Raw genomic sequence first — 10,422 nt, 5'->3', positions numbered from 1 at the left:
GACGACTCCGCCCCCGTCACATGATCAGGTTTTGTTCCCTATCGTTGGAGAAGATAAAGGTTTGATTTTCATAGCTCAGGTGCCCCTCCAGGTAAGATTGAATGGGATGTCATTTAAAGTATTAGCATTTGATTGTGGTGTTTTAAAACACACAGTATTTCTTAACAAAACAAACTTCAGCACTTAATATGCTGTATTTAACACTGCTTTTCAATGATAAGTAATATATCTCAGTGAGCAATACAATTCAAACTACAGTCATTGTGTACATTATCAAAACATAAAAAGGGGGGGAATATTTGTAAAAGGGTGACATAACAAATTATATTATGTGTGCAATATTATTTTTCCTCGAATAAATGAAATGTACACTTTTAATAGTAACAATACTGCACACAGGAACATCATGTTGACTGTTCAGTACACAGAGAGATGGAAAGGGATGCATGTACGCTACATATATGCTATACACACACCAAATCACTGACTACATATGTACATATTTAAGACTTCTCAATTTAAACACAAGAAACGACATTACTGAGATCTTACTCAAACACTTAGTAGTAACAAAGTTTTTTTTGGAGGCTGTATGTGTTCATTGTTAACTTATTAGAGACACATAACTGAAGTTTTGAGACCCAGCCCTGGGGAATACAGCAACCATCTCAGAGGATGGCAGTCTAATTCACTTATTCAGATCACCTAATTGAATTGCCCAAATGCCCACCCTGTAGCTATGCAACTGACTGCAATTGGTTTCAATGTCAGATCCATTGTATAGCCAGCTTCACTCAATTAACTAAGTGGATCAATTTGTCCAGTAGATGGTGCTGCTTGCTTACAGTACAGCCTGTCGCTACATTTATTGATGATGCATAAATGGCTAACATTGCTTTCGATTGTAACTTAAATATTGAGCTGAGTAAATGACTGTATATAGTAATTTTGAGAAAAATAATAGAAAAGCAAAAATAATAAATTATTTGTACAGTCCTGATTTGCTTACTACTCTGGAAAATAAGAGCAGTTCTTGTAATGTATGCCTTTATTTGGAATGAAGTAATCTGAGGAATATTGTGGGGATTAGTAATTCTGCTATCGTTTCATAATATACAACAACAATCCAGACTCTGTATAATTATTAAAGTTTTCACATTTATACTTGACCCAACACTATAATGTGGTAGCCGGGCTTTAATAGCAGTGTTATTAAATAGAATTTCCAGAAATATTTCAAATATTACTCATACTAGACAGATATATGACTTATTACATTTAATGGAAGGGTTTGAAAAGGGATTGAGATGGTTTAAATGGTGTCTTCCCATTTCAGATGCTGTTAAATTCTCGTCTATTCTGCAGGAAATAGTTTTGCACTCTTCATTTACAGTATATATATCGAGGCCAATGGATGTGTACTTTAGAAAACAAATAAAAGGGAAAGCTTCACACACACTTCACAGATGCTATTTACAGTGTTTTAGATGTGCATACCTGGGTGTGCAGCTTTCCCTTCTTTTGTTTTCTAAACTTCTCATCCTTAAATAAGAAATATCCCTTTATAAGAATTGGCATAACCTTTGCCTGCAATCCAATATGTTTAAATTCACAATAATATTAATATCACATAACAAATATTTATATTAATAGCTTTACAATTTCAGTATTTTCCTATGACACACAGAACCATTTGGTAAGAGTTCCTAAGAGATTTCCTTAGTGTTCGTAATGTCAGCATTATTGTAAGCATTTTCTGTGGAAAATATAGACATATTTCCAGTGCTGTGGCAGTGCTACGACACCACGGCAGGGCATGGGGGGGATTTTCCCCCAACAAATTCCCCTTGATTCCCCAGCTGTACAACTTGGCAGCCCTGCCCCCTCCCACCCCCACCATCAGACTCACAATGAATGTCCCCCCCACTTCTGAACGAACGTTATGCCAATGCATGAAAGCTTCTACAGTGCACAATAAAGTGGAGGAATGGTGTGTAGATATCTGGGTCTGTGAAAAGACTGAGGCACAGGAGCGTTCTGAGATCCTCACACGCAATCCCCCCATTGTGCCCAGAGAAAAGCCTCTGAAAGCCTGGGCAGGTGGGCTCAGGGCCAACACATTTCACAGGGAAATGGATACCTGCAAATACCTTGAGCTGCAGCAATGAGAAAGCCTCACACCTACCTATCACATGGGTCTTAGAGCACTCTGTGGAAAAATCACCAGACAATTGTCTCTTTATCGGTGTAATGTTTCAGTTGACTTTACACTTTGTTTTCCAGAATGTTTCTTGTGCATTTCATACAAATACATTAAAATGTAAAACTAAACGTGTTACACAATTGAAATGAAAGAGAAAGACGTTTAAAAATGATTATGTCTGAATGCAATATGAAATGCATATCTTAAAATGTACACCTCAGGTGGGGTAAAAATCTATTCAAAATGCTATATTAATAGAAGAGTTTCCTTGTGGTTTTGTTTTTTTACATCAGGGCAATAATGTATAATCCCCCAACTCATGAAAATACATGAACAAAGTTGCACATAAACATCTGAATCCTGACTTTTGAGCTTGAAGACCGTCCAGCAAATGTTGTCATGGGTTATAATTTAAAATATTAATATATAAAAAAATACTGCTATTTGTGCAGAAATGTTAAAAAGAAAATGCATTGTGTAACTTTAGTAATAACAATTATAGTACAAAAACAACAACAATGAATAGGATATAATATAAGTTGTAGACAGCTTATACATTACACCCTTGGTATTTTGAAACAGAAAATTATGACCATGACAAAGCAATGACAAATGAATCCTGCAGCCGTATTAAAAAGGAAAGGATTAAGGCTCACATAAGTTCCAACCGAATTTCAGTTTAATTAGCAATTTGCTTGTAAAGAGAAACACAGTATAATGCTTTAAAAATAAATTGTAGAATAGGAGTGGGCAAAGAGAGAAAACAAAGAACTGGTAGTATCAGAAAGAAAGAAAATCTGATAAGCTATACTAAAGAAACAACAGAAACACAAAGGAAACGACTTACAAAAATAATAAAGTTAGCAATGAGACACAAAAAGAGCTGTGACATCGAAGAACAGCCTAGGAGAGTATTCTTAGTGAGCCCAGTTTGAGGTATTGTAGTTGCTGAAAGTTGCTAAAAAGAATAATAGAAACATCATTGGTTCTTACATCATTAGGCTATAACAAGTATGAACCAACAACAAGTTAAGATCCACATGGTCTGCACCTGTTGCTTGTATTTTCTGTTTTGTTCTGCTAATGGGTAGTAATTAATCAAATGGCCAGAACATTAGGTCACAATTGTGTGCAAAGACGTTGTCCAAATACCCAGTACAGCGCAGAGGCACTATTGTTGGCTAGGATCTTTTTTTTTTTTTTTTTACTGTATTACTCAGAGACCATAAAATAACATGAAAGATTTAAACTGGAAATACATCTATGCTAAGGAAGCATTTAAGAAAGGAAAGTCTCAGATCTGTCCACTGGAGGTTGTGATAATAAGCGAAATACATTTTCAAAGTCCTTTTCAACAATGTAAATGCAATGTAAGAGTATTATTTTACTATTGAAACTTGAAAGATATGTTGAACTATACAAGAACAGTCTATGCAAATATCAGGTTACTAACATGAAAACTGGTGTAACGTTTAAAATAGAAGACCCGCAAATGCATCCTAGAAAAAAGAAGAAGAAGAAAAAACAGTGAAAGAGTCACATTATTAATAGACCTCTGGAAAGAACTTTCTTATGAGGAAAGTTACCTGGAAAACTTTTGAATTGGCATCCAAGAATGTGTCAAGCTGTCATATAGAAAAAAAGGTCAGGGAAAAGGAGGAGGGAGAACTTCAATGAATTCTCTGTTTATATGTAATTATGTAAGGTATTGGGGATATTTTTTGGCAAATTGTGTGACTTTTATTTCAATTCCATTGTTTCTTAAGTGAAAACAAGTTCACATTTCTTCCTTACAGACATACTGTAGAATAATTTTGAATACTAATTTATCAGGACATCAATATCTTAGTATGTGCAAGGGTGTGTGTTTAACGGATTTATGGTTAGGATTGCGAAGAACAAAATGAATTCCACGTCAGTAACAATGCCTGCTGTCTGTATGTGAATGTGAAGGGGCTTGAAAGTCCTTCAGCTCATTCGCACTGAAGTACTCCCTGCTGGCAGACCCTCTTTTGACCTCCTGACCCACATTGCTCAGGTACAGAAATATTTTATTGCCTCAATGTAGTTGCACAATGATGTCGTGCTCTAAAAGCATAGTTGTAGCTCCCTCTCCTGCTAAGCTCCAACTTGGCTATTCCTAGGCATTCCTGTTTAATAGTAGCCAGCCCCCCCACCCTCTTGATACAGCCTTCCTGCTCTTAGGAGTCAACCCCGCCATGACATCCTAAAATAAAATGCTATCAATATCATGTGAAGGACCCTAATTTGCCAATTGTGCCAACTGTAACATAACCTTCTCCAATCCAGTCCTGTCCAGATCACAGACACACACATTTCTGTGTATCAATGTGGAAACAAATAGGAAACTCAGTGGAGGTGGTGGAACTTTTGGTTGCTGGTAGTATTAGCTCATAGTAATAACTTTGTGAATGCATGCTTTGTTTCCAGAAACCGTTGTGATGGGGGCACAGTATTTAGAAAAGAAGAAGAAAAAAGCAACAGCATAATTAGAATAGTCAAAGTTATTTTTATATGGTCAATATCGTCAGTGTTTTGCCAATATTCCATCACACACCACATTACAATGCTGCACGCCATTCTCACAAGTAATTCCTGGATTAGAGAGACAATATTTGTCCTGGCCACCAGCAGCTATTCACAGTTATATTCTGAGTCCGTGTTGATGACGGCTAGACAGAATGATTGTTGCCTCGCGGTAATTGTGTTATAATTGAGAGACATCTAAAACCAGCCCTGTTGCCAGTTACGTGTTTACAGAAAACAGCTGCTCAAATAGGTGCTTAGGACGAATTACAAAATTTCACCGAAGAGCTATTTGAATGCCCAGACAGACAGTGTCTTTGTTTTGGATGTCTTAAATGAAGTCTAAAATTGAACAGTGCCAAAAAGAATGTGGGAACCCAACTTTCTTTCTCAGTTTTTTTTCTCCAGTATCTTTATTCAGAGACTTTCAGGCACGTGTTGTACATCGACTGATCATATATGTGTTGTGTAAGAACGTAAAAGAGGAAATAACCCAGGAACAGAGGGGAAAACATTAATAGAATCAAATACATTGTTACAAGGCAGATGTCTGCGAAAATCACTCAGAGAAATTAAAACTTACTTTTCAGTAGGCTTTTTGAATGGGCAAGGGGAGAGGCATTTGAATCACCATCACCTTGCCAAATCTCCTTTTACTACACATTTCCCTTTGCATGACCTTGTCAATATGTAAATAAATAATCCCTAATTAAGGATTGCAAGTAAATCAGCTTGGGGGGTATTTGCAAGTGGCACCATATGACAGGTAGAGACTGAAACCTGATTGAAGACATTCATAATTCAATTGTGCAGAGACTGTGTTTGAAAACCTTTTTGGCAGCTGGTTAATTTTACCTCTTTGTGTCTGTCACTGCTAATCGTATTGAAAATTATGCAGTGATGCATGGTGGAAACAGTAACTGGACTATTTTAACTGTATACACACATATGTATATGTAATAAAGAGAACTACTACTGAATACTAGCAAAATCAACTTATTTATAATGATAGTTAACTGGAGACCCCTGTCCTATAAGAAAACTGAGATGGGCAACTGCGATCATACAATAATCTTTTCAAGAGGTAACCAGGCTGGTCTCTTCCTTTTACAAATAGGTAAAAGATGACAGAGAGGCATTAGTACAGTAAGAAGAGAAATGAGACTACATTTTAAACAGATGAAAGCTGAACTGTCCAAACAGGGCGATGAAAGCAATGATTTATACTGGACTCCCAGCAGCATAAAAGCTGGATCTAAGCTACTGTTCTTTTCTGCTCCAGTTCTTTGTGCTTCTAAGGTTATTGACCGGTACTTGAACATGGAATTGATACTTGGATATTTATTTCTCTCCTGACTGCTGTTGCTGGAGTTCCTTTGCCAGGACTTTACTGTTAAAATGGGCCACTGAGCACCAAAATTTGGGGCTTTTGTTTTCATTCTTTCTTTTCTTTTCAGATACTAGTCTTTCAATAAATTATTCAGGATTTCGTCCGTGTCAAAAATGATACTCCCTTGTGACTGTTTAGAACTGAAGGCAAAGGTAAAACGTATAACACTCATTTACTCATGAAAGACAAAAATGATTGCTCGGATAGTTCAGAGACTTTTCATACCAACCAGCTATTTTCTCTAATTAAATCTGGAATTAATACTTTAAGACTAAATTGCACTTAACAATGTCATTTTCAATGGATGAATGTGATGAATGTGGTATTTTTCAGGGTCATTTACAGCAGGCCAACAATTAAATGAACAGTGAGAACAAGCCATTAAATAAAATACAGCAGCACTGCACTCAAATCTACAGAACCAGGGCATGTCTCAAATCTCACCTTACTTTTCAAACAGTTCCTTGTCATTAGTCTTTCGTGTTAGGATGCTGTTCATATGGACAGGATGCTTTTTAGGTATCATACCATGCTCTCACATCTTCCCAAGTGCTAAGGGTGAAGTCAGAGGCTACTTTGACTTATTTTACATTTTGCTGAAATTGTGTTGTAGGCAGTAGAGTTGTGACCTGGCCCCATAATACAGGAACCAGAAAATATGAGATGGAGTAGCTCTTTTAAATGACTATTTCCGAACAAACAATTTGATCTTCATTGTTGTTTAATTACCAAAATTTTCAGTTCATGTTATAAATGTGTAATTTTCATTGATATATCATCCTTATTAGCACAGACCCCACTCCCCTCAATTGGCTAAAAAAATTCTAATTACATATTTCAGAAACTTTCATTAAATCTTTCATTTTCTCAAAATAAATAAATCAGTAAATAAATATATAATAGATAGAATTATGCATTAAAATGGCTAATTACCATTGAACTTGACTAACCACTGCAACCTATAAATCTACCCTGGAGGGATATTGAAGACAATATTGAATTGCATAAAGCTATCTCTTTGCAGTGTGTTCTTGGAATTCAAAGAGCAAAATTGCATACCTTTCACACTTTCCAACTACTGCTACAACCTAGATTTGAAGCATTAGCCTTCAGACTTTAAAAAGCATCCTGAATTGTATGCAGAGGCTTTTAATAGATGAGCCACTTGGGAAGCTTGAAACCCTTAAATCTCACATCAAAACGCAACCTACCACTGAGACCGAGTTTTGTACTGCACTGTTGTGACATCGGGACAGGCAAAGCAAGTGGAATTTTTTAGAGTTTTCTAATCCCACTCCATTAAGTAGCTCAGACATCCTTAATCCCCCTGTTGAGTACAACGTAAACCTGTAGTACTTCAAACATTTCCTCACACACACACACGAAAACCCCTCAAAACTGTTAGGCCTGCCTTTAGGGGTCATAACTGAAAAAAAGAGGTAATGAACTGAATTAAAGGAGAGATTAAGGTGAGTGGAATTCATTGCAGGATACTTCAATCTTGGAAATACTGAAGACCAACGGAAGGGTTGTTGTTCTCTTCAAAGCCCTACATACCAGTGACAGCGATGCTGGCATAGACTGCAACTTCCTCCTTGGATGTGGGGGGGATGGGGGGGAAGGGATGGAGCTGGTGAGGTGTAAAATTCCAAGAGGGAGAAGCAGGCCAGGAACAGGTGAAAAAGCTGTAAGGCCACAAAGAAGCATAAATCACAGGCAGCATGAACGCCATCTAAATTAAGATCTCAGAAACACGGTGGCACCAGTTTGTCTAAGGGGGATGGTGGAGGATCACCGAACCCTGGCTTCATAACTGAGCAGCAGCCGAGCATTGAGAACTTTATTTTAGTGCTCCGGAGTTCACTGGGAGCACGTCAAGAGGGGACACTCCCTGTGTGGCTGTGTAGTGGTCAGGTGTGACAGTGTGTGCTTTTTCACACACATTTTTCAATCAACTTGTGTCTCTTACGATCTTACGTTTTGAAAGCTCCAACTGGTACTCAGCTCACCACTGAGAGCCATACCCCAGCCCAGAATAGGAGAAGACATCTGCACACATGGGCATTTCTAAGATGTCCTGTATATGAGGCTTCTGGTATAGTATAGTTAAAGTTAGTTATTGTTATATAAAGTATAGTGGATGCAGAAACATCCTTAAACCTAAATACCTCAAAACCTTGAAGTAATTCCCAAGGCCTTTCTTAAGTGATTCTGAAGAAACCTTAAATATCTCACTCGTTCTTATTATCAAGATTACAGTTACAATTTACTATAATTTTCATATCAATATAAATAAAATTAATGTAGTCTAGGGACCAGGCTGGCATACCTGGAAGCCCATGTTGTTTCTTGCCACGTTTAGCAGCTGTCAGAAAAATTAGAACAAATGAGTAGCAAAATCCTATAAATATACTCAAAGACAAGTAGAGTTACTCAATATAACTTTAAGCATCTAGATCAAATATAGAATGTTTGAAGTTCAAAATTAAAACATATTTCTTGTTGTACTTATCGGCCCCTGGGGATTGAAGAGATCTCCTTGATGTCTTGGTGCTAAAAAGAAGAAAGAGGTGCACAGGTGTGATTTGACATCAACGTTCAGCTCTGTTTCTGAAGTGTGTTTGTGATGGCAAGAAGGAGGCTGTGTAGATGGGTGCTGACAGAACAGTCAGCTTTGTTTTGGGAATTGATGCTTAGCTTGTGTTAGGGAGTCAATTCATTATCTTAATACTTTATACTGTAGAGAGTAAACAGTACCAAAACACTGTAACATCATGGTAATGTAGAAAGTTTAAAGAGATGTGGTCAACCGTGACACAAATCATGTGGCCAAGCACAGTAGATTAGCACAGCACACATTGAAAAAACATGGGAACACAGGGAACAACGTTCATAAAGGGAAAGGTGAAGACAGTAGTTTCTCAGAGCTGCAGAGAGAAGAGAATGACAGATACTGACTTTCAAGTCTCCAATTAAAGTTCAGTTCCAATGCTCTTCTCAAGTTGCTGCTTCCGAGCTGGCTGACAGTGCCTCTTGGATGAATTAGATATATTGACTCTGGGACTGATGGTTGTTAACTTTCTATCTGCAGAAAGGACTGTGGGTTGAGGTTGTTGTCACTGCAGTGGACGGGTAATTGCAAAATGACTGCACAGAAGACTTACATTTAGTTGCAAGTGGAAAAAAATATTTTGAAGTTATGCATGGGGATGAACTAATGGAGTGGTGTTGATGTGCTAAGTGACTCTAACACACCATTTATCATCTCCAGTTAGTGCATGGTGATGCCACACTGCCATAAAATGCTTGAGTTGTTATGGTTAAGTTTTTTTATGATTTCTTTGGATGCCTAAAAAGCATCACACATCTTGAATGATACTGTCCAGGCATTTTAGGACTCCCACACATTTTTGTCTATAACATCTTATACCTCTCTGAAATGGTTATAAAAGTACCTCACAAATATCCCTTAACTCAAGACAACAAAGAGATGAATAAATATATATCAGGTTTGTCAGATGTCCAGCTGTTCAGATTTACTCTCTTTTAAGTCTTTATCACGACCTACACAGAGCAACTGAGTGCATTTCAGTTCTTGTGCTTCTTAAAAATTATTGTTAGCTAATTACCAGTTAATCATTGTCATCTCATAAATCCCACAATGTTTCACATAAACAGCTAATGTTCTAGCTAATGGGGCACCTTTATGTGTTTAATTTTCTAAATCAAGATCTGTGTTGGCTATTGCATGAAAAGATAAACGCAAAGTACCTGCTGACATTGAACAGACATTTTTATGTATGTATGTATGTATTTATTTTCTTCTAAATGAAAGCAATCATGAGATTATGCACACACTATAACTTGTCCTTGTCAATTATCTGTGTTACTACTATGTATTTTAGCACTGTATAAGTATATGTACCCCATACAATATACAGTATGTTGTCATAGTAGAGTATGTAGGTTACAATCGGTTAGTGTATCATTGATTTTGTCATTAAAGTGTGGTAGAGGGCAATGCTGTGTGATAGGGGAGAAGGGCGTGTCATAGTGGATGGGTGTGTAGTATGGGAATAGGGGAGTGTCTTAGTGGACAAGGGTGAGTCATAGGGTACAGGGGATTATCATAGACAATTGGGGCGTGTCATAGAAGATGGGGTTGTGTGTTGTAGGGGGCAGGGGCATGTCATAGGAGACACAGCTGCCCATATATTGTAGGGGACAAAACTGATACAACCTTATCTTTGACCCATATTGTATACCTGCATTTTATTTTACC

Source organism: Amia ocellicauda, chromosome 13 (assembly GCF_036373705.1).
Source record: "Amia ocellicauda isolate fAmiCal2 chromosome 13, fAmiCal2.hap1, whole genome shotgun sequence".
NCBI lineage: Eukaryota > Metazoa > Chordata > Actinopteri > Amiiformes > Amiidae > Amia > Amia ocellicauda.
This window is presented reverse-complemented; position numbering follows the sequence as displayed.